This window comes from Hyla sarda, chromosome 6, assembly GCF_029499605.1.
Source record: "Hyla sarda isolate aHylSar1 chromosome 6, aHylSar1.hap1, whole genome shotgun sequence".
Taxonomy (NCBI): Eukaryota; Metazoa; Chordata; class Amphibia; order Anura; family Hylidae; genus Hyla; species Hyla sarda.
Genome location: NC_079194.1, coordinates 2571755 through 2596754, shown reverse-complemented (window position 1 = coordinate 2596754; position 25000 = coordinate 2571755). Strand labels below are relative to the sequence as shown.

The 25000-nt window shown below is 46.3% G+C and overlaps 1 protein-coding gene and 1 long non-coding RNA gene across 3 annotated transcripts in view; one reads left to right on the top strand and one right to left on the bottom strand.

The window, feature by feature from the left end:
- Positions 1-25000, top strand: part of DPYD (dihydropyrimidine dehydrogenase) — a 1322423-nt gene that overhangs the window by 74534 nt on the left and 1222889 nt on the right. Inside the window, exon 1 of one of the 2 annotated variants that reach the window (XM_056528555.1) lies at positions 21048-21197. The exons of the other annotated variant lie outside the window; for it this stretch is intronic. The gene's annotated coding sequence lies outside the window, so the exon portion shown is untranslated. Of the gene's footprint in view, positions 1-21047; positions 21198-25000 lie in introns of those variants that run through there. 2 annotated transcript variants of the gene reach the window in all.
- On the bottom strand, positions 14703-24898 carry LOC130277798 (uncharacterized). Its single transcript, XR_008845569.1, has 3 exons — positions 24767-24898; positions 16237-16390; positions 14703-15490 (listed from the first exon to the last, which is right to left on the bottom strand). It is a non-coding gene; the product is annotated as an uncharacterized LOC130277798 (long non-coding RNA).

The window sequence follows — 25000 nt, the reverse complement described above, 5'->3', positions numbered from 1 at the left end:
CCTCTCTTAGCATGGTATGATGCAGCAAGGCCATAAGCTGGTTGAAGCCTTCTGGGTGAGTATATGAAGACCGTGGGTGAGTATATCATCCCCTCCCCCATCTAAGGTGGACTCACAGTTACGGCAGCCATTTCTGTCTCAGGGCAGCTGCCGGCTTTTACAGAGGCTCCCAGTACTTTCTTTACTTCAGCTGGTCGGATCTCCTCCAGCAGGATCCCTAATGGCTGCAGGTAGCTCTGCCCCCCTTCTCCACGTTCTTGGGAATCTGGAGACTGAGGGAGGACTCCCCTCCCCCCCCCCCTCTATCGCCGCTGTCTACAGGAAAAGCCCTGTGCCTTTCTGTGCCTCTCATGTATGGAGCTTAGCTCCGCCCCTCCTCCTGCAGCGGGTCCTCCAGGCTTAGGGCGCTGCAGTAGTTGTTCACGCTACCAGGGATGTCGGAGGCTGTCTCTCTCCTCTGACTCCCTGGTTCAGGGCCATTTCTCCTCCCCCTCAGCGGAAGCCTGTCAAGCTGGGCACTGCTGTCACCCCCTGGCTTCGGAGCGGGAAGCACCCCTACAGCATGCTGCATCACCGCTCCTGTTTAGTTTGCGGCTCCCTGCGCTCACAGTCACCGCTGTCTGTACACAGCTGCTGGCTTAGTGCAGTTGTCCGGCGACTTGCCGGGGCGCACAATTTACTGCTTAGGCATTTGTTGCAGCCTGCGGATCCTTTCTGCAGCTGCGACCCCCCCTCCCCCCCCCCTCAGCTCCAGCAGTGAGGAGCATCGCTTTCCTGGAGGGTGGGCCCTTTTCCCAGGGTGTCTCACAGGACTCCTGCAGTTCCTCTCTTCTCCCATCCTGTTGGGCAAGGATCGGTGCAATTTTGCGCCCCTCTCCTTCCCCCGTAGCCTTCCAGGCTTGGGCTCGGGGGCTATTGCCAGGAATTTGTGGGGCGCCCTGCTCTAGCGGCTGTTTATGGTATTGTGTTTTTTGTGGCTCCCTTTGTGGCAGCTCATAGCTATTAGTTTTTTGCCAATAATATCTGTTTTTATCAGATTATCTGCTGGGTCCTTTTCTGGGACTGTGTATGGGGTCCGCCTTTTTTCCAGATTTTTTTTGGCCTATGCCTCTGCAATACCTAATTCTGCAGAGTTCTCACTCTGTGAGGGAGCATATGCGAACCGCGGTAGCGGGCCGTTACGCGGTCCCTGGAGATACCGGGGTTACATTCAGTGTCTGGTTTCCCCTTAAGCTGCATACCATGCCATGTTTACTGTGCCCACGGCCGGTCCTAGGCCCTACCGATTGGCGCACGGCTCTGCTTCGGTACCCTTACAGGGCTTTTGCATTCCGGCAGATGCCTAGGGCCTTTTCGGGGTTCTTCCTCCGACGGTCATTCATCAGGGGAGGGTTCTTGGCATGTGCATACACTAGGATTCCCTCCTCCACAGGTCACCGATCTCATATCTGTCGCATCCGCGGTTGACATTCCAGTACCCCTCGGCCAGTGCGAGGTGTCCGACAGAGTGACCTGTTGCATACTATGGACCCATAGCAGTAAGCCAGACAGTGGTCTGCATGGTTTCTCCGCCACCTGTCATTTCTCACATGCCTGGTGTCTCTGCGGCTGGAGTTCCGATACCCCACTACCAGTGCGCGGTGTCTGAAGAAGTGCCCTGACGTGTCCTATGGACCCTATACAGGCAACGGGGATACCATCCATGGCTCCTCAGCCTCCCCCGATCTCCCAGGGTGGCGGGGATTCTATCCATGGCTCCTAGGCCTCCCTGTCCTCCCACCTGCGACCAAGGGGGCACAGTGATCGGTGATATGACTGTTGTTCTTTTTTCGCCAGCACCTGGAGGTGTACTCATTCAGCCAGACTGTTGTCTGCACGATTTCCGACGCAGTCGGCCTCCCATCTCTGGGCTGCTGCGTACATGGCTGGGGTTTCCAGTACTGCTGATGGGAGAAATCTGAAAGAGGGTCCCCGGCAGGTACATGGGACTGATGCCAATCAGACTTTCTTCTGCTTGATAATCGCCCATCAGATCGGCCGCACTCCAGTACCCCACTTTTGGGAGGGTTCGCAGAAGTGACTGTGTGTTCAGGAACCCTATACCAGTCAACCAGGCGGTGGTCTGCTTGGTTTACTACTACGTCGGGTCACCTACCATACACTTCCCACACCTTGGCAGAAGTTCTGCAGGCCCCCCCCCCGCAAATGCCTTCCTGGGTTCCTGTATGGGGTGGCTCAGGCACCTGCTCTGTTGCCTTATTCATCGGCCAGGATGGCTCCGTGCCTGCATTATCTGCCCCCCTCCCCCTTTTTTTTTTTTTGAACACTAAGTGTTTATTGAAAAAAAAAATTTTTCAATACAATACATACAGAAAGTCAGTAGGGAACTGTAGCATTATGATCATGTCGATAATTCAGTAGTACTAAAAGTAATGAGGATGCTCAAATGTCATTCAACACAATCGATAGAATGGCTGACAAGAATATAGTCGATACGCCCTCAACGCAACTAAGGTTATGTCACATAGATCTGGTGTTAAATGCAAGGTAGCATTAACCAATCGCACCCCCCCCCCCCCCCTTTTGATGGATGCTCAGCACTGCCGGATGCTCAGTTCCAGGCCTCGGTTGCCTTTTAGCCCAGGGTCTCGTCTGTGGGTTTTACGGCCGGCAGGGGTTCAGTTTCCGGACTGACTCCCTTCCTCTGGTGGTGTTCTTCCCACCCCAGGGACTGCTTTGGTACATCTCATGGTCTCTGTGTCCACCAATGAAGAGCGACCGAGAAAAGGATATTTTTTTTGTACTCGCCATAAAATCTCTTTCTCGTAGCCTTCATTGGGGGACACAGCACCCACCCATGTCTTAATTCGTGTCTGGATAGCCTTTTCCGGTTCTTGAGGGTTCTTCCGGTTCTCCAGGATTCCTTTCTAGGGTTCTTCGGACTTGTCTCTTGGTTGGCTTCTCCAACTATTTTGTGACAAAACTGATTACCTCACTTCCAGTGGGCGGGTATATCCTACCAGGGAGGAGCTGAATTTTTTTTTTCCTAGTGTCAGTGCCTCCCAGTGGCAAGAGCCACTGTGTGTCCTCCAATGAAGGCTACAAGAAGTACAAAAAAATCTCCGGTATCCCTTCTGTATATTTATATATTTCCTGTATTACATTTGTATACTTATATATTTCCTGTATTCCCTCTCTATTTGTGATGTTTATATTTATATTTCCTGTATTTTTGTAATTTTTCCTGTATTCGTCACATATGCTGCCTGTAGATTGTGGTCACATACGCTGCCTGTAGATTATGGTCACATACGCTGCCTGTAGATTATGGTCACATACGCTGCCTGTAGATTATGGTCACATACGCTGCCTGTAGATTATGGTCACATACGCTGCCTGTAGATTATGGTCACATACGCTGCCTGTAGATTATGGTCACATACGCTGCCTGTAGATTATGGTCACATACGCTGCCTGTAGATTATGGTCACATACGCTGCCTGTAGATTATGGTCACATACGCTGCCTGTAGATTATGGTCACATACGCTGCCTGTAGATTATGGTCACATACGCTGCCTGTAGATTATGGTCACATACGCTGCCTGTAGATTATGGTCACATACGCTGCCTGTAGATTATGGTCACATACGCTGCCTGTAGATTATGGTCACATACGCTGCCTGTAGATTATGGTCACATACGCTGCCTGTAGATTATGGTCACATACGCTGCCTGTAGATTATGGTCACATACGCTGCCTGTAGATTATGGTCACATACGCTGCCCGTAGATTATGGTCACATACGCTGCCCGTAGATTATGGTCGCATACGCTGCCCGTAGATTATGGTCACATACGCTGCCCGTAGATTATGGTCACATACGCTGCCCGTAGATTATGGTCGCATACGCTGCCCGTAGATTATGGTCACATACGCTGCCCGTAGATTATGGTCACATACGCTGCCCGTAGATTATGGTCACATACGCTGCCCGTAGATTATGGTCACATACGCTGCCCGTAGATTATGGTCACATACGCTGCCCGTAGATTATGGTCACATACGCTGCCCGTAGATTATGGTCACATACGCTGCCCGTAGATTATGGTCACATACGCTGCCCGTAGATTATGGTCACATACGCTGCCCGTAGATTATGGTCACATACGCTGCCCGTAGATTATGGTCACATACGCTGCCCGTGGATTATGGTCACATACGCTGCCCGTGGATTATGGTCACATACGCTGCCCGTGGATTATGGTCACATACGCTGCCCGTGGATTATGGTCACATACGCTGCCCGTGGATTATGGTCACATACGCTGCCCGTGGATTATGGTCACATACGCTGCCCGTGGATTATGGTCACATACGCTGCCCGTGGATTATGGTCACATACGTTGCCCGTGGATTATGGTCACATATGTTGCCCGTGGATTATGGTCACATACGCTGCCCGTGGATTATGGTCACATACGCTGCCCGTGGATTATGGTCACATACGCTGCCCGTGGATTATGGTCACATACGCTGCCCGTGGATTATGGTCACATACGCTGCCCGTAGATTATGGTCACATACGCTGCCCGTAGATTATGGTCACATACGCTGCCCGTGGATTATGGTCACATACGCTGCCCGTGGATTATGGTCACATACGCTGCCCGTGGATTATGGTCACATACGTTGCCCGTGGATTATGGTCACGTCCCTAAAATTTGTCATCCCTAATCCAACATGTATTTTTATATATATATATATATATATATATATATATATATATATATATATATATATAATATGTATGTATTATATATATATATATATATATATATATATATATATATATATATATATATATATTAAATTATCTGCAGCTGAGACTTGTGAATCCTGCACTGTGATGGGTCCGCACTGTGGTGGTCCAAGCTATGATCAATCTTAATGTAATTCAATGGGATTTATCCATTTCACCTCTTTTTTTTTTTTTTTTTTTTTTTTTGAGTGGGGGGGGGGGGGGGGGAAGAGACAATAGTGACCATGCAGGGGCCTCAGATACACAGAGCTCAGAACTCAGCAACCCAGATCCACAAAAATACAGCAGGGAAACCTGACGGTCATTGTCGGCTCTAATGTCTCCTCACTGAGGTTTTGGCACTGATACAGCGCAGTATAGTCTACCACAGGGATTCCAAGCCACATGGCCTAATGGAAGTGTTCCCAACAACATAGAATCCTCCAACATTTACAGTTATTACAGTGAAGATTAAATGGCACAAGTCATATGTATTGCAAGTCAATGGGAACCTACTAGTGGAGACCATGTGGCAGCTATGGGGCACTTGGAGAAAGAGGCTCCATCCTCGTTGGTCTCCTCTTTTTTATCTATTGGTAAGAGACCTCTTCTCCCTCAGATCATGGCAAATAATTGGAGGGGAACGGACTGATGGCTCATGGAAAATAAGGCAAAACATAAAGACTTTTCTGCCCTGGGGGCTAAATCAGATCCCATAATAAAGGGCCCATATTAATATTTACCAACGAGCAGCATATTCATAATGCATATCAATGGTTGTCAAATACGTACAAACTCTGCCCTTCAGGGAAATCCTCTGCACCTAACTTTTCCCCTTCTGCATCTCTGGGCTGTGCCGTTCTATAGAGCTAAGAAGAGATAATGTAATGTGTGTATAGGGGAATTAAAGATGAGCAAAATAATTTGGGAATTAATCAGATTTGTTCTATATTTTCTAAAAATTTCCAAATTTTTATTTTATTTATTTATTTTTGTGGAGGGATACACTTCAGCCAAACCATTTCAGAAGCAGGAAAGGAGTCCCTGCATATGTTGACTGAAGCCTCTCTGCTCAGTCCATAGAGAATGTGTTGGGTCACCCAGAGGTTAGCGGTGATGACCAATGCTTTTCACGACATTCACTGGGCCGATCATCTGCCTGTCACTCACGAGAGTCCTTGCTCTCATACAATGGCCCAGAGGTAAATGGCTATGCTCTGTGCACCACTGCTTACACTCACTAGTACAGTTGCTCCTTTAGTAACTCCCATTGACTTTAATAGCAGTAACGCAAATGGCGTAGCCCCTCAAGCTACACTGTTTGCGTAACTCCCAGAGCTGCTGAAAAAGTATGTAGGGGTGTCCAGTAGATGAGTACATGTATTCTTTATTTGAGACGCCAGGTCTCCATACCAACCAGAATTGGGCGTCATTATTAGATGTCCTAGATCCTATGTATGTTTCCATCTATGACTCCTATAATAACTTTCTGAGGAAACCCAGGACCTTTAGAGTGAGAAACACGTTGAGGTTCATGCATGTAGATGAATGTTGATGCAGCATCGTTCCCTTGATGGATTTACACACAGTTTAGTGCAAGCGAGGGAATTACTAGGGGTAACACAAGGTGTGAGAATGGGGCAAAACCTCTGCTGTGAGATTGGGCCAAGATATACAGTGGGGCAAAAAGGTATTTAGTCAGCCACCAATTGGTCAAGTTCTCCCGCTTATAAAGATGAGAGGCTGTAATTATCATCATAGGTTATAACCTCAACTATGAGAGACAGAATGAGAAAAAATCCATAAAATCACATTGTCTGATTATTAAAGAATTTATTTGCTAATTTATGGTGGAAAAAAGTATTTGGTCAATAAGAAAAGTTCATCTCAATAATTTGTTATATCCCCTTAGTTGGCAATGACAGAGGTCACATGTTTTCTGTCTTCACAAGGTTTTCACACACTGTTGATGGTATTTTGGCCCATTCCTCCATGCAGATCTCCTCTAGAGCAGTGATGTTTTGGGGCTGTCACTGGGCAACACGGACTTTAAACTCACTCCAAAGGTTTTCTATGGAGTTTAGATCTAGAGACTGGCTAGGCCACTCCAGAACCTTGAAATGCTTCTTACGAAAACCACTCCTTCGTTGCCCGGGTGATGTGTTTGGGATCATTGTGATGCTGAAAGACCCAGCTATGTTTCATCTTCAATGCCCGTACTGATGGAAGGAGGTTTTCACTCAAAATCTCACGATACATGGCCCCATTCATTCTTTCATTTACACGGATCAGTCGTCCTGGTCCCTTTAGCATAAATACAGCCCCAAATCATGATGTTTCCACCCCCATGCTTCACAGTAGGTATGGTGTTCAATGGATGCAACTCAGCATTCTTTTTCCTCCAAACAAGACAAGTTGAGTTTTTACCAAAAAGTTCTACTTTGGTTTCATCTGACCATATGACATTCTCCCAATCCTCTTCTGGATCATCCAGATACTCTCTAACAAACTTCAGACGGGCCCGGACATGTACTGGCTTAAGCAGGGGGACACATCTGGCACTGCATAATTTGAGTCCTGGTGGTTGTAATCATTTTGACACCACGGGGTGAGATCTTGCATGGAGCCCCAGATCGATGGAGATTATCAGCGGTCTTGTATGTCTTCCATTTTCTAATAATTGCTCCAACAGTTGATTTCTTCACACCAAGCTGCTTGCCTAATACAGATTCAGTCTTCCCAGCCTGGTGCAGGCCTACAATTTTGTTTCTGGTGTCCTTTGCCAGCTCTTTGGTCTTGGCCATAGTGGAGTTTGTAGTGTGACTGTTTGAGGTCGTGGACAGGTGTCTTTTATACTGATAACAAGTTCATACAGGAGCCATTAATACATGTAACGAGTGGAGGACAGAGAAGACTCTTATAGAAGAAGTTACAGGTCTGTGAGAGGCAGAAATCTTGCTTGAAAGTGACCAAATACTTATTTTCCACCATAATTTGCAAATAAATTCTTTAATAATCAGACAATGTGATTTTATGGATTTTTTTCTCATTCTGTCTCTCAAAGTTGAGGTTATAACCTACGATGGGAATTACAGCCTCATCTTTATAAGGGGGAGAACTTGTACAATTGGTTGACTAAATACTTTTTTGCCCCACTGTAGGTACAAGTTTAGGGTTATTAAAGGGGTACTCCACCCCTAGACATCTTATCCCCTATCCAAAGGATAGGGGATAAGATGTCTGATCGCGGGGGTCCCACCGCTGGGCACCCCCGCAATATAGCATGCGGCACCCACCGGTTTCTTGTCTGGAAGCGCTGGAGGGTCTGGGTCGCGACCACGGGAACGGAAGTCCGTGACGTCACGACTCCGCCCCCGTGTGATGTCACGCCCCGTCCCCTCAACACAAGTCTATGGGAGGGGGCATGATGGGACCTCACATCTCCAGTCCACACAGATGTTTTGGAGACTGGAACAGCAGCTCGGCCCGGGGATAAGATATCTATGTTTATACCCCTATAAAGCCAATATCATTGTTGCTTTTTTGTTTTTTATTTTTTATTTTTTTATGTTACTGACTTCTGGACTGGTTTGGAGTCTTTTAATGTTCCTGATGTCTTGCGGTTAGGTAGATAAATATATTATCATTATTATTATTATATCGCTGTATATCTGATTTATTATTGTGCAGTTTGGTGAATTTGTATTCATATTTTACTGTTAATTCACATCAAATAAAAGTTACATTTTATAAGCTTTCTTTTTCCTAGTTAGTTTATACTTTTTGTATTTTCTTTTTTTTTCACCCTGTTAGCTCATATTTATATTGACTAAAATCCAGCAGAAAAATGGGTTTAGTTACTTAGCAACAGGTTATTGTGAATTAGAATGAAGGTTGATTTGGAAAGTCCAATGTTCAAGGACAACTTAGAAATAATGAAAAGCATTTTCCTTTCAGCATGTTTGTCCTATAAAATAAAACGTTGATACAATGTAACTTTGTCACGTAGGTTTTATATAAGTGAATTCCAGTGTTGAATAACAGAATCGCAGTCGCTGTTGTCAAGTGGTGGCGGCGGTTTTATGCGATACGATGTAACCGGGCGAGAAATACAGGATGGAAAACAAAATGTTTAGTGTAAAAGTGAAAAAAATTGTTCTAGAAGAGAAATATGGGATAATGTCTGCACAAAGTTCACAATCTCTTTGAGGAGACCATCTCCCTTATCCAGACCACCAGGACTGTAACAAACCTCCTCCTCATGTAATCTCCTTACTACTGGGGTGACACACTGTAAAAAACCCCCTCCTCATGTAATCTTCTTACTACTGGGGTGACACACTGTAACAAACCTCCTCCTCATGTAATCACCTTACTACTGGGGTGATACATTGTAACAAACCTCCTCCTCATGTAATCTCCTTACTACTGGGGTGATACATTGTAACAAACCTCCTCCTCATGTAATCTCCTTACTACTGGGGTGACACACTGTAACAAGCCACCTCCTCATGTAATCTCCTTACTACTGGGGTGACACACTGTAACAAACCTCCTCCTCATGTTATCTCCTTACTAATGCGGTGACACACTGTAACAAATCTCCTCCTCATGTAATCTCCTTACTAATGCGGTGACACACTGTAACAAACCTTCTCCTCATGTAATCTCCTTACTACTGGAGTGACACACTGTAACAAACCTCCTCCACATGTAATCTCCTTACTTCTGGGGTGACACACTGTAACAAACCTCCTCCTCATGTAATCCCCTTACTATTGAGGTGACACACTGTAACAAACCTCCTCCTCATGTAATCTCCTTACTACTAGGGTGATACACTGTAACAAACCTCCTCCTCATGTAATCCCCTTACTATTGAGGTGACACACTGTTTCGGATGCTAGCTGTCTAACTTCCTTGTGGCGCTCTAGGCAGCTGCCTATTTGGCCTTCCACATTGTGTGACAGATTTACAGTCCACCATATATCATGCATAGAAGTCATTGATCATTATTTTTATGTTTTTTATTTTTATGTATTTTTCTAGTTTTAGTTCTATCTGTCCGGGATTTCGGTTAGGTCATGTTTTTTTTTTCTCTATATTGGTCAGTGAGGACTTTATTTAGAGAAATATTTAGGCAAATAGGGGGAGATTTATCAGAACCTGTGGACAGGCAACGTTGCCCATAGCAACCAATCAGATTGCTTCTTTCATTCTTAACAAGGCCTGTGAAAAATGAAAGAAGCGATCTGATTGGTTGCTATGGGTAACTGGGCAAAGTTGCCTGTCCACAGGTTCTGATAAATCTCCCCCATTATTTTTATTCATAATAATTAGAAATTAACGTCTAATTGTCACCTATGGCGTGTTTACATAATGAGTGGCGTTTACTCCTTGCGGATTATGTTGCTTCTATTCGACTTTGATGGGTCGGCAGCAAACCCATAAGTGAAATTTCCGCTAAAGAAAGTGAGAACATCCCCTTATTTGGGGAATTAATTTCTTCCCGCATCTAAAAGATCTCTGCTCGCCATCCTATGAGATTCCGTATTGTGTTCTAGAGCTTGTCATGTAATTAAAGGGGTATTCCGGCCTTAGACATCTTATCCCCTATCCAAAAGCTAACGGATAAGATGTATGATCACGGGGGTCCCGCTGCTGGGACCCCCGCGATCTCTGTGCAGCACCCAGGTGCTACTCCAGTCTCAGAAATCCACGGACCCTCGTGATGTCACGCCACACCCCCTTCATTCATGTCTATGGGAGGGGCGTGACGGCCGTCACGCCCCCTCCCATAGACATGAATGGAAGGGTGTGGCGTGAAGTCACGAGGGGGCATGGCATGACATTACTTCTCGTCTCTGGAGCAGCGCCCAACACTGAACGGTGGGTGCTGCACAGAAATCGTAGGGGATAAGTGGTCTAAGGCCATAATACCCCTTTAATCCATCCTTACAGAAATGTACAGGAAGGGAACACGGTCGCCCTCAGAAATGAAGAATCCTAATACAATGATATGGGGTGTAGCCTCGTTTGGTCATCTTATTAGGCTGCTGCTGGAATTGAACCGATTACTCACGAGTGGGTTGGGGTCAGTTCACATTACATGCAGGATTGATGCGTTTTCTTATTTAAAGTCTTCAAGAGACGTTTTGTCATGACGAGAAAGCGATTTGACCTATAATCACAAATGAGATGTTTCCTAAACGTTAGAACTCTTTCAGTTTTGTTGACAGATTCCATTTTTATCAGTCAACCGACACGTTTCACCATGAATTGGACAAATGCAGTAAAATAGCAACATTTTTACAGTGTTTCTGGGAAAAATCACTGCAAAAAAATGAAGAAAAGGAATAAAATGCATGAACACAGTCCTAGGGGAGGTGTATAACTACTATATATCCTGATCCGATAGGTATAGCAGCAGTATACAGATAGAGCTTGAGGGGAGGTGTATAACTACTATATATCCTGATCTCATAGAGACAGCTGCAGTATACAGAGCTGGAAAGGAGGTATATAACTACTTTATATCCTGATCCCATAATTAGCAGCAGTATACAGATAGAGCTGTAGGGGAGGTGTATAATTGCTATATTTCCTGACCCCATAGAGGGAGAGCTGGAGAAGAGGTGTATATAACTGCTATATAGCTTGATCCCATAGATAAAGCAGCAGAAGTATACAGATAGAGCTGGGGGGGGGGGGGGAGAGGGAGGTGTATAACTATTTTATATCCTGATCCCGTAAAGATAGCAGCACTATACAAATATAGCTGGAGGGGAGGTGTATAATTACTATATATCCTGATCCCATAGAGATAGCAGCAGTATACAGATAGAGCTGGGGGAGGAGGTGTACAATTGCTATATTTCCTGATCCCATAGAGATAGAGCTGGAGAAGAGATGTATAACTGCTATATATCTTGATCCCATAGAGATAGAGCTGGAGCGGAGGTGTATAACTAATAAATATCCCAATCCCATATAGATCGTAGCAGTATACAGAGAGATGTGGAGGGGAGGTGTATAACTACTATATATCCTGATCCGATAGAGATAGCAGCAGCAGTATAAAGATTGTGCTGGAGAAGAGGTGTATAACTACTATATATCCTGATCCCATAGAGATAGCAGCAGTGTACAGATAGAGCTGGAGGGGATGGGTCTGTAAGCTGACAGGAATTATCTGATACATTAAACACTCATTTTCTATGAGTCAGACTGGTGATCACATGACCAACATGATTACAGTAAAGAACCGCATAGATGCAGCTGTGCTGGAATAGAACAGATGATGGTGCAGGACTAGTGATGGTGAGTGCGCATGGGATGGAGAAAAATCCTGGGGTTCCTAAATATATTAGTAAAAGGCAAAGACAAGACAAAGTGGTCTACACATCCGGCTAATGTGCGGCGTCCTGAAGCCGGTAAGCGGTGGTTGCTGCTCTTTCAGAGGACGCACAATAGCAGCTGTCGGCTTAATCGCCGTCCAATTCAGAACTAATCAGCGGAACATAAATAAAATGCCAGCAGGAGCCGGTACACAATGGCCGCTGTCTTTTTAATTAAAGAACTATTGAAACCATAATCGTCGCGGTGATCAAAAAACATTATTGCCAGAACTTTAACATCTATATCTGTGAAATGTGGAGTAATCGGCTCCGGCTGCAATGACGGCAAAAAGACATTTACCAGAGTCTGGTCTGCACAGGATGAGAGGCTGGACCCCTGCGATCAAACATCTTATCCCTTATCCTTTGAATAGGGATAAGATGTCTAGGGGCGGAGTACCCCTTTAGCCTGTTAAGGATGCAGGGCGTACAGGTATGCCCTGATCCCGTTAATGGGGTTTATACCGTTTTCACCAGCAAAGAACATGTTAACCCCCATGGGTCCCAGTTTCTACTGGCAGCAAGGACCCACGGCTAATGCTGGGCACTGCCGATCGGGCTGATGCCTGGCATTAACCCCTTAGATGCCGTGATTAAAGTTGATTGCGACGTCTAAACAAAACTAAAACCGTCTCGGCAGCTCAGCGGAGCTGATCGGGACTATCGCGACAAAATCGCAATGTCCCGATCAGCGTACCAGACGACGAGGGTCCTCACCTGCCTCCTGGTCATCCAATCGGCGATATGCTGCTTCAAGGCTGCTCAGCAGGCTAGAGCATCAGAGTGCCGAGAACACTGATCAATGCAATTCCATAGCGTAGCATTGATCAGGGTATGCAATCAGAAGATTACATTTCATAATGTTCTGTGGGGGCTAAAAAGATAAAAATAAAAAAAGTTAATAAAAGTGCATTAACTCCTTCCCTATTAAGTTTTAAATCACCCCCCCCCCCTTTCCCATTTTTTCACCGCATGCGTAAATGTCCGAACTATTAAAATATAAGGTGCGCTAAACCGCACGGTCGATGGCGTACACGTAAAAAAAAATATGTAAGTCCAAAATTGTGCATTTTTGGTCACTTCATATACCACAAAAATATTAATAAATAGTGATCAAAAAGTCCCATCAAAACAAAAATGGTACCGATAAAAACAAGAGACAACAGCGCGAAAAATGTGCCCTCATAGATCCCCATATGCGGAAAATTTTAAACGTACAAATTTTTGTGCATGTAGTTTATAATTTTTTAAGCTTTTTAAATAATTAGTTATTACATTTTTTAAGTATTAATATAAAATAAAACCCATATAAATTGGATAACCGTAAACGTATAGATCTACAGAATAAAGATAATGTATCATTTTTACCAAAAAGTGCACTGCGTAGTACCGGATGCCCCAAATAACAAAATGGCATTTTTGTTTTCTGTTTTTTATTTCACCCCACAAAATATTTAATTTTTATTTTGCCGCAGATATTATAAAATAAGTGATGTCATTACAAAGTACAATTGGTGACGCAAAAAACAAACCCTTATATGGGTCTATAGGTAAAGATGCAAAAACTAAAATTAGCTGCGTCCTTAAGGTGAAAATGGGCTGAGTCCTTAAGGGGTTAAAGGTTATTCATGAAAAGCAAACAGAGCTAATTTCTTTTTATAAAAAAAAAGCGCTCCCGGTCTGTCCCCAGGTTGGCTGCGGTATTACAACTTGGTTTCATTCACTTCAATAAAACTGAGCTGCAGAACCACACCCAACCTGGAGACAGACTGGGAGCGGTTTTTGAAAGAACTTATCTCTGTTTTTTTATTCCTGGATAACCCCTTTTAAAGGGGTACTCCACTGCCCCAGCGAACAAACATTTTGTTCTGAACGCTGGGTGCGGGCTACAGGGGTCGTGACATCACGGCCACACACCCCTAGTAACGCCATGCCACGTCCCCTCAATGCAAGTCTATGGGAGGGGGCGTGGCAGCTGCCACGCCCCTTCCCATAGACTTGCATTGAGGGGGCATGGTGTGACATCCCTAAGGGGGCGTGTACATGACGTCATGACCCCCCATAGCCCGCACCCAACATTCGGAACAAAATGTTCCGGCACTGGGGCAGTGAAGTACCCCTTTAAGGGGGTGAATACATATACACTTGTTTCACGTTTCTATCTGTAAAAAAATATGCAGTAAATAGTTTGTCACACTCATATGACAATCCCAGTTAGTGTTGTATAGTGAAAATTAATCGTATGCAGAATGATGAGTTAAAATAATACAACAAAGTAACAGTCATGTATTAAACATTAACTATTAAGCAAAACATAACATCCTATATTAGGCCGAGCGCGTTCTACTTTATAAATTATATTTGTTGTTTGTTTTGTAGTTAGAACTATAATTTGTATCGTAACCATAAGCATAAGTTACATACCTTACTGAATTGGGAATCTTGGAACAATATGCAAATGTTTTACACTTTCTGTTTCTTTTGTTGTTATTTTTTCTGTATTTTTTCCCCCTGTATTATCTCTGACTTTATTATACTTAAAATTGAGATTTGTATTGCTTTACCTCGGCAACCTTCTTCAATAAAAAAAATATGTTTCATGAAAATCCCAATTAAATGAATCCTTATGGACATATTTTTTATATGTCTACAATTATTTTTGATTGGACATAGTTTTGCACAAATAATTTTGACCCAAAAGTATATTGGATAAGTTAGTAAGTTTTAGAATGCAGCCTGTATTGTGATATAAAGTGAAGCAGGATATAGAGGATTATTACTACAATAAATTCTGACTATAAAAGAAAACAACAATCGTCTTCACAGAAGAAGACGAAAAAAAAAATCTTTTTAAACAAGTCTCCTAAATTGGTTTAGAGGGAGCGGGGGAGGAGGTGTATACTTTCCGGGAGAGATTGGGAGATAAATGTCTCCATTATGTATATTTTTCTCACCACTGACTCGGAAAAATATTGTAAAACACAAAATATCTATTAGACGGAAACGCATAATTATACAAGAATAAAGTTGATTTGTTCTGAAGTGGACAGAAGTTACATTAAGTTGCGGAGTCGTCTCTTCGCTCTCTGGGATTCTACATCATTTTCGTTTATACAGGAATAAGCCTTCCAGCCATTGGGGGGAAAAAATGACAATTCTGCTATTAAGTGTATTTTAATTATCAGAATGTCTCGAGTTAGTGACTGTGGATGGAGTCCGCCCGTAGTCTACGCGTCTGCCGAGGAGCCAAAACCACAATGTTCTGCTTTGATTCCCCGGTGGTGTTCTTCTCCTTTAATAATAAAGTAACGGATAAAATATAATAACCAGAATTCTATGTTCAAGAGAGGAAAAGTTCTCATAAAGTGAAGCTTTCCTTATTAAAGGGGTACTCCACTCCTAGACATCTTATCCCCTATCTAAAAAATAGGGAATAAAATGTCTGATCGCGGGGGTCCCGCTGCTGGGACCCCCTCAATCTCTGTGAAGCACCCGCTGTTCTAAATAGTATGTTTAGAGCACTGGACGGCGGCGGGGGGTTGTGATGTTTCGTCACATCCCTTTGTGATGCCACGCCCCCTCCATTTATGTCTATGGAAGAGGACGTGATTGCCGTAACGCCCCATCCCATAGACCTAAATGGAGGGGGTGTGGGTTGATGTCGCGACCCCCAGCTGCGGCAACCAAGCATTTTCAACATATTGTTTAGAACGGCAAGTGCTGAACGGAGATCGCTGGGGTCCTTTAGGTAGGGCATAAGAGGTCTAGTGGCGGAGTACCCCTTTAAGAACCCAAATCTCGCTTCCCAAAAGTTGGAAACTGGTGGCAAGAGAAGCTGCAGGAGGGACAAGCTGGTCCAATAGGGAAGACAACCGCCTGATGCCATTATGAGAGCCTTGCTGGTGACTAGTGATGAGCGGCAGGGGCCGCAATATTTGGCAAATATATGGACAAAACTTGCATATTTGCTATATTTGTTCCCTTTGTTTTCCCATGCGAAAATTAGTAATGAAATTCACTTTACTTTATATCTTTCACCTAAAAGAAGGGAGGGATCAGTGTCCTCTGGAAGTGCCGATATTCCCAAATATTTGCATATTCGCATATATGAAATATTCGCGCTGCACACCGACTCTTTGGACCACAAGCTGGAAGCAGGGAGCGATGATCATCATCATTGTTGTGATGTGTACTGTGAAGGAAAAGAAAAGAATATTCTGGTGATCGGGTAGACAGGGAAGAGTTACAATCCAGTGGAGACATTCCTGGGAAACCCTCCCTGTGTGTGAGCGAGCATTATCCAGCTGGAAGCCATGAGAGTGGACCCCTATGGTCCTGCACATATCGCTGAGCTGTGGGTGACTGACTGTCCCTCGTATCACCACTGTGGGTGACTGACTGTCCTCTGTGATAACTCCGCAGATCATTGGCAGAGACGGAGTTTGTAATCAGACAGAGGGTTTATTGAAAAGACAGGGGGGGGGGGGGGGTTTAAGGAAGAGACATAGGGTGGATTTAAGGAGGAGACGGGGGGAGGTAACAAAGAGATGGGTGGGAGCATAATAAACAGACGAGGGGCATAATAAAGGGGCCACCTGAATCTGGATGATGAACAAGGACACTGTGGGTGCTTATCGTGCTTGTTGATGGATCAAATAATCCTCTCTACTGGTGATCACATCATCCTCTCTACTGGTGATCACACCCTCCTCTCTACTGGTGATCGCACCCTCCTCTCTACTGGTAATCACATCATCCTCTCTACTGGTAATCACATCATCCTCTCTACTGGTGATCACACCCTCCTCTCTACTGGTGATCACATCCTCCTCTCTACTGGTGATCACACCCTCCTCCTCTACTGGTGATCACACCCTCCTCTCTACTGGTGATCACACCCTCCTCCTCTACTGGTGATCACACCCTCCTCTCTACTGGTGATCACACCCTCCTCTCTACTGGTGATCACATCATCCTCTCTACTGGTGATCACACCCTCCTCTCTACTGGTGATCACACCCTCCTCCTCTACTGGTGATCACACGCTCCTCTCTACTGGTGAGCACACGCTCCTCTCTACTGGTGATCACACCCTCCTCCTCTACTGGTGATCACACCTTCCTCTCTACTGGTGATCACACCCTCCTCTCTACTGGTGATCACACCCTCCTCTCTACTGGTAATCACACCATCCTCTCTACTGGTGATCACACCCTCCTCTCTACTGGTGATCACACCCTCCTCCTCTACTGGTGATCACACCTTCCTCTCTACTGGTGATCACACCTTCCTCTCTACTGGTGATCACACCCTCCTCTCTACTGGTGGTCACACCCTCCTCTCTACTGGTGATCACACCCTCCTCTCTACTGGTGATCACATCATCCTCTCTACTGGTGATCACATCATCCTCTCTACTGGTGATCACATCATCCTCTCTACTGGTGATCACACCCTCCTCCTCTACTGGTGATCACACCATCCTCTCTACTGGTGATCACACCTTCCTCTCTACTGGTGATCACATCATCCTCTCTACTGGTGATCACACCATCCTCTCTACTGGTGATCACACCATCCTTTCTACTGGTGATCACACCCTCCTCTACTGGTGATCGCATCATCCTCTACTGGTGATCGCATCATCCTCTCTACTGGTGATCACACGCTCCTCTCTACTGGTGATCACACGCTCCTCTCTACTGGTGATCACACGCTCCTCTCTACTGGTGATCACACGCTCCTCTCTACTGGTGATCACACGCTCCTCTCTACTGGTGATCACACGCTCCTCTCTACTGGTGATCACACGCTCCTCTCTACCGGTGATCACACCATCCTCTCTACCGGTGATCACACCATCCTCTCTACTGGTGATCACACCCTCCTCTCTACTGGTGATCACACCATCCTCTCTACTGGTGATCACACCATCCTCTCTACTGGTGATCACACCATCCTCTCTACTGGTGATCACATCATCCTCTCTACTGGCGATCACACCCTCCTCCTCTACTGGTGATCACACCATCCTCTCTACTGGTGATCACACCCTCCTCTCTAGCGGTGAGCACACCTTCCTCTCTACTGGTGATCACATCATCCTCTCTACTGGTGATCACATCATCCTCTCTACTGGTGATCACACCCTCCTCTCTACCGGTGAGCACACCTTCCTCTCTACTGGTGATCACATCATCCTCTCTACTGGTGATCACATCATCCTCTCTACTGGTGATCACACCATCCTCTCTACTGGTGATCACACCATCCTTTCTACTGGTGATCACACCATCCTTTCTACTGGTGATCACACCCTCCTCTACTGGTGATCGCATCATACTCTCTACTGGTGAGCACACGCTCCTCTCTACTGGTGAGCACACGCTCCTCTCTACTGGTGATCACACGCTCCTCTCTACTGGTGATCACACGCTCCTCTCTACTGGTGATCACACCCTCCTCTCTACTGGTGATCACATCATCCTCTCTACTGGTGATCACATCATCCTCTCTACTGGTGATCACATCATCCTCTCTACTGGTGATCACATCATCCTCTCTACTGGTGATCACATCATCCTCTCTACTGGTGATCACACCCTCCTCTCTACTGGTGATCACACGCTCCTCTCTACTGGTGATCACACGCTCCTCTCTACTGGTGATCACACGCTCCTCTCTACTGGTGATCACACGCTCCTCTCTACCGGTGATCACACGCTCCTCTCTACCGGTGATCACACGCTCCTCTCTACCGGTGATCACACGCTCCTCTCTACCGGTGATCACACCATCCTCTACTGGTGATCGCATCATCCTCTCTACTGGTGATCACACGCTCCTCTCTACTGGTGATCACACGCTCCTCTCTACTGGTGATCACACGCTCCTCTCTACCGGTGATCACACGCTCCTCTCTACCGGTGATCACACCATCCTCTCTACCGGTGATCACACCGTCCTCTCTACTGGTGATCACACCCTCCTCTACCGGTGATCACACCGTCCTCTCTACCGGTGATCACACGCTCCTCTCTACTGGTGATCACACGCTCCCCTCTACTGGTGATCACACGCTCCTCTCTACTGGTGATCACACGCTCCTCTCTACCGGTGATCACACCCTCCTCTCTACCGGTGATCACACCCTCCTCTCTACCGGTGATCACACCGTCCTCTCTACTGGTGATCACACCCTCCTCTCTACTGGTGATCACACGCTCCTCTCTACTGGTGATCACACGCTCCTCTCTACTGGTGAGCACACCCTCCTCTCTACTGGTGAGCACACCCTCCTCTCTACTGGTGATCACACCATCCTCTCTACTGGTGATCACACCCTCCTCTCTACTGGTGATCACACCCTCCTCTCTACTGGTGATCACACAGACCGCTCTATATGGGGGGGGGGGATATATGGCTGCACTTTATATTGGAGGATATGTGGCTGCGCTTTATATTGGAGGATATGTGGCTGCGCTTTATATTGGAGGATATGTGGCTGCGCTTTATATTGGAGGATATGTGGCTGCGCTTTATATTGGAGGATATGTGGCTGCGCTTTATATTGGAGGATATGTGGCTGCACCTTATATTGGAGGATATTTGGAGGCCCTTTATATTGGGGGATATGTGGCGGCACTTTATATTGGGGGATATGTGGCTGCACTTTGTATGGAGGGGATATGTGGTTGCACTTTGTATGGGGGGATATGTGGCTGCACTTTGTATGGGGGGGGGTATGTGGCTGCACTTTATAATGGGGGATATGTGGCTGCACTTTGTATGGGGGGGATATGTGGTTGCACTTTATATTGGAGGATATGTGGCTGCACTTTATATTGGAGGATATGTGGCTGCTCTTTGTATTGGAGGATACGTGGCTGCACTGTAAATGGGGGGGCATATGTGGCTGTGCTTTACAAAATTACAACTCCCAGCATGCTCTCTGGTATCCAAAGCCAGTCTGCTTGGGACCTGGGGCGAATTACCTAGAGAATGTGTCCAACCTGTGGCCCTTCAGCTTTTGCAAAACCGCAACTTCACCGCTACACAGCCAACTCCAGGCATGCTGGGAATTGTAGTTTTGCTACAAATTGAGAGCTGCAGCTGGACATCTGGGTCATACATTGATATCATGTCCTCTGGATAGAACCAAAATGTTTGAGATGGGAATACCACTTCACAGACTAACTTTATTGCTGTGGCGGTAACATACAAGTTCAAACTCTGGCGCACTACTACCCCTGCTAATGTGAGCGTTCTACGTCCCATTGACTTGGGTCATCCAAAGATTCTGTAGAGGAATTAGAGCTACAGTTGTGCCTGAAGTATTAACGTGTATCCTGCCGCCGCAGTAGTATTGTAGTTACCTTATGGTGATGATGCTGCTGCGGCGGCAGGATACGTAGTTACCCTTTAAATCCACCGTCCTATTGTCCTGGGTCCTCACAGCCGACATCACTATTTCTTAGATTTAGATTCCTTTGGTATTTGTTCAGATACATTTGTCCTTGAGTTTGTACATGATATTTTTTTGGCGCCGGATGTGTCGTGACCTCTTATGTTCTCGCTTTAGTTGATAACAATTAATAGTTGATTTCTGCTCACGGCCCCCTGTCCCCCCATCCCCCACCCCCGCTCTGCTGTTACATAAAATGTCTATTTCTAGTTTATCACCAAATACAATAAATCCCTCTTCTCTTCATTCGCTTCCATTACCGGAGACCTTTAGAAAATTAGTTTACAAAAAAACCAAGGTCAATGCTGCCTGAATGTCAGAGAAGACTCCGAGGGCCACAGCCATGAATTTTGGGCCCATAATTTCAGTGCGGGGTGTCAGGAGGTCTATACATGAGGAGTTCTGACCTTGGCTCCAGTAGTAGATACAATGACGCGGTTATAACGCGCCTTCAGCCGCTGCGGCTCCATTGATGCAGCACAGACACATTAGGAAAAGGATCAAGGCCAAGTGATGGGATGATGATCTGTAACTGGTAAAAACAATATTACTAGACTGTAACATAAGCTTAATAATGTCATATATGTCAAGATATTACTCAAAAAGAGGACAAATAATATTGTTATATAAAGTCTACCACTGCACTTTGTATGGGGGGATATGTGGCTGCACTTTGTATGGGGGGATATGTGGCTGCACTTTGTATGGGGGGATATGTGGCTGCACTTTGTATGGGGGGATATGTGGCTGCACTTTGTATGGGGGGATATGTGGCTGCACTTTGCATGGGGGGATATGTGGCTGCCCTTTGGGGGGGATATGTGGCTGCACTTTGTATGGGGGATATGTGGCTGCACTTTGCATGGGGGGGATATGTGGCTGCACTTTGTATGGGAGGATATGTGGCTGCACTTTGTATGGGGGGGATATGTGGCTGCACTTTGTATGGGGGGATATGTGGCTGCACTTTGTATGGGGGGGTATGTGGCTGCACTTTGTATGGGAGGATATGTGGCTGTACTTTGTATGGGGGGGATATGTGGCTGCACTTTGTATGGGGGGGATATGTGGCTGCACTTTGTAAGGGGGGGATATGTGGCTGCACTTTGTATGGAGGGGATATGTGGCTGCACTTTGTATGGAGGGGATATGTGGCTGCACTTTGTATGGAGGGGATATGTGGCTGCACTTTGTATGGAGGGGATATGTGGCTGCACTTTGTATGGAGGGGATATGTGGCTGCACTTTGTATGGGGGATATGTGGTTGCACTTTGTATGGGGGGATATGTGGTTGCACTTTGGGGGGATATGTGGTTGCACTTTGGGGGGATATGTGGTTGCACTTTGGGGGGATATGTGGCTGCACTTTGGGGGAATATGTGGCTGCACTTTGGGGGGATATGTGGCTGCACTTTGGGGGGATATGTGGCTGCACTTTGGGGGGATATGTGGCTGCACTTTGGGGGGATATGTGGCTGCACTTTGGGGGGATATGTGGCTGCACTTTGGGGGGATATGTGGCTGCACTTTGGGGGGATATGTGGCTGCACTTTGGGGGGATATGTGGCTGCACTTTGGGGGGATATGTGGCTGCACTTTGGGGGGATATGTGGCTGCACTTTGTATGGAGGGGATATGTGGCTGCACTTTGGGGGGATATGTGGCTGCACTTTTGGGGGATATGTGGCTGCACTTTGTATGGAGAGGATATGTGGCTGCACTTTGTATGGGGGGATATGTGGCTGCACTTTGTATGGAGAGGATATGTGGCTGCACTTTGTATGGGAGGATATGTGGCTGCACTTTGTATGGGGGGATATGTGGCTGCACTTTGCATGGGGGGATATGTGGCTGCACTTTGTATGGGAGGATATGTGGCTGCACTTTGTATGGGAGGATATGTGGCTGCACTTTGTATGGGGGGATGTGTGGCTGCACTTTGTATGGAGGGATGTGTGGCTGCACTTTGCATGGGGGGATATGTGGCTGCACTTTGTATGGGGGGATATGTGGCTGCACTTTGTATGGCGGGATACGTGGCTGCACTTTGTATGGGGGGATATGTGACTGCACTTTGTATGGGGGGATATGTGGCTCCACTTTGGTTGGATATGTGGCTGATATGTGGGGGGTTGCAGTCGCTCTGCTCACTATTTTGCTGCCTGGACACAGTTCTCTACAACCCCTCCACTCTCATGTACCCAGCTTTTCCCGATCCCTGTGCTCACTGTCGAACCCCCCCCCCCCTTCCACTATTCCTCCAGCTGTTGCAAAACTATAACTCCCAGCATGCCCAGACAGCAAACGACTGTCTGGACATGCTGAGAGTTGTAGTTTTGCAACAGATGGAGGTCAACAATTTAGACACCACTGGCCTAAGGGGGTGGAAAAGGGAAAAGCATTGGGCAAAGCTGAGTACATGAGAGTGGAGGGGTTGCAGAGAACTGTGTCCTGGCAGCAAAACAGTGAGCAGAGCAAGACTGCAAATGCCGCTGGGGACCCCCGCAATATAGCATGCGGCACCCACCTGTTTCTGCTCCGGAAGCGCTGGAGGGTCTGGGTCCCGACCACCTGAATGGAAGTCCGTGAAGTCACGACTCTGCCCCCGTGTGACGTCATGCCCCGTCCCCTCAATGCAAGTCTATGGGAGGGGGCGTGACAGCCGTTCGTGACATCATCACTCCGCCCCTGTGTGATGTCACACCCCGTCCCCTCAATGCAAGTCTATGGGAGGGGGCGTGACGGCCGTTCGTGACATCATCACTCCGCCCCCGTGTGACGTCACACCCCATCCCCTCAATGCAAGTCTATGGGAGGGGGCGTGATGGCCATCACGCCCCCTCCCATAGACTTGCATTGAAGGGACGGGGCGTGACGTAACACGGGGCGGAGTCGTGACGTCACAGACTTCCGTTCCTGTGGTCGCGACCCAGACCCTCCAGCGCTTCCGGACAAGAAACAGGTGGGTGCCGCATGCTATATTGCGGGGGTCCCCAGCGGCGGGACCCCCGCGATCAGACATCTTATGCTCTATCCTTTGGATAGGGGATAAGATGTCTAAGAGTGGAGTACCCCTTTAAGCCAATATATCACTCGTCATAAAAAGTGCCGCTAAACCCCTCACCCAGAATTCAATAAGAAAAGTGATTTTTCACATGGTGATTTGTCAACGTTATTTTCCGTCCTCTCTCTTTTTCGGCCCCTTGGTATTTATCTTTTGAAGTTAATTTCCTCCTTAATCCATCATTCTTTCCATTTCGGTGTCAGATGTTCCGCGGTGTTTATTTGCACGTTTGCACTATCTAGGATCTCTCGGCCGTTTTGGGTTGATTATGACTGAAATTTCAGTCTGGGCTCATGCAGTATGAATGCGAATGCGCTGAGAGTGCGGGGACACAAAGGAAGATTGCAGGTGGGCTCGTGCATAAGTAATGACACCATGTTTGCAGCGCGCCGAGCGCACGATGATTAGAATAGACGGTAATTTCTTTTGTTGGGAAATTCATCGAGGAGCATGATACAATGGAATCCAGCGCCATTCTTTGTACTTTTTAAGAAATATGGAAATGCATTTCTAATAAAATCGAAATGAAATTACTATCCGCCGCGGTTGAAGTGCGCGTGTTTATTCCTGCAGGCGCTTTTCAGGATCAGCAACCTCTTCTGTGATCCTGAGATGTTTTAACCTCAGGCTTGCAAAGTACTTGCTGGTTGTGTGAGATTTGGATTTATTCCAAAAGGGGGAAGGTCCTGTGTTATTCGGTGAGAGGAACGTGCGTTCTCAGATTGAGGGAAGGTATTCATTAAAGACTTGATGAAATGGCTGCTTACCGACTAAATATGAAAGCCGGAGGGATGGAGGATGGATGGTTCTGCACGGGTCCATTTTATGGCTTAGTGACTTCTGATGTGCATGTATACATGTATACAACCCGCCCATATACTTGGTTTTTCAATTCCTCCATGTGTTTAAGGGTAGGGTCACACACGGCACATCTGCAGCATATTTGACGCTGTGGATGCGCTGTGTGTGTGTGACCCTGCCCTAAAGAGGTATTCTGGGGGCAGCAGAGTTAGTCTAGTTACGAATATACTTCACTTACCTGAGTTTGATGGTTGCTATTGAATTTCTTTCTTTTCTGTTCCCCTGAAGTTCATGTTCTGCAGTCTACAAAATAAGTGTTGGCTTGCAGTGCGGCCCGAGACAATACATCACAAGTCAGGTGCTGAAAGGGAGCTTGGCTGCGCCATCAGTTGTGTGTGAAGCCGCCCCCTGATCACTTTAATGGTACATGTGCATTCATCATGACTTATTGTCTCTCTACTTTATATACAGA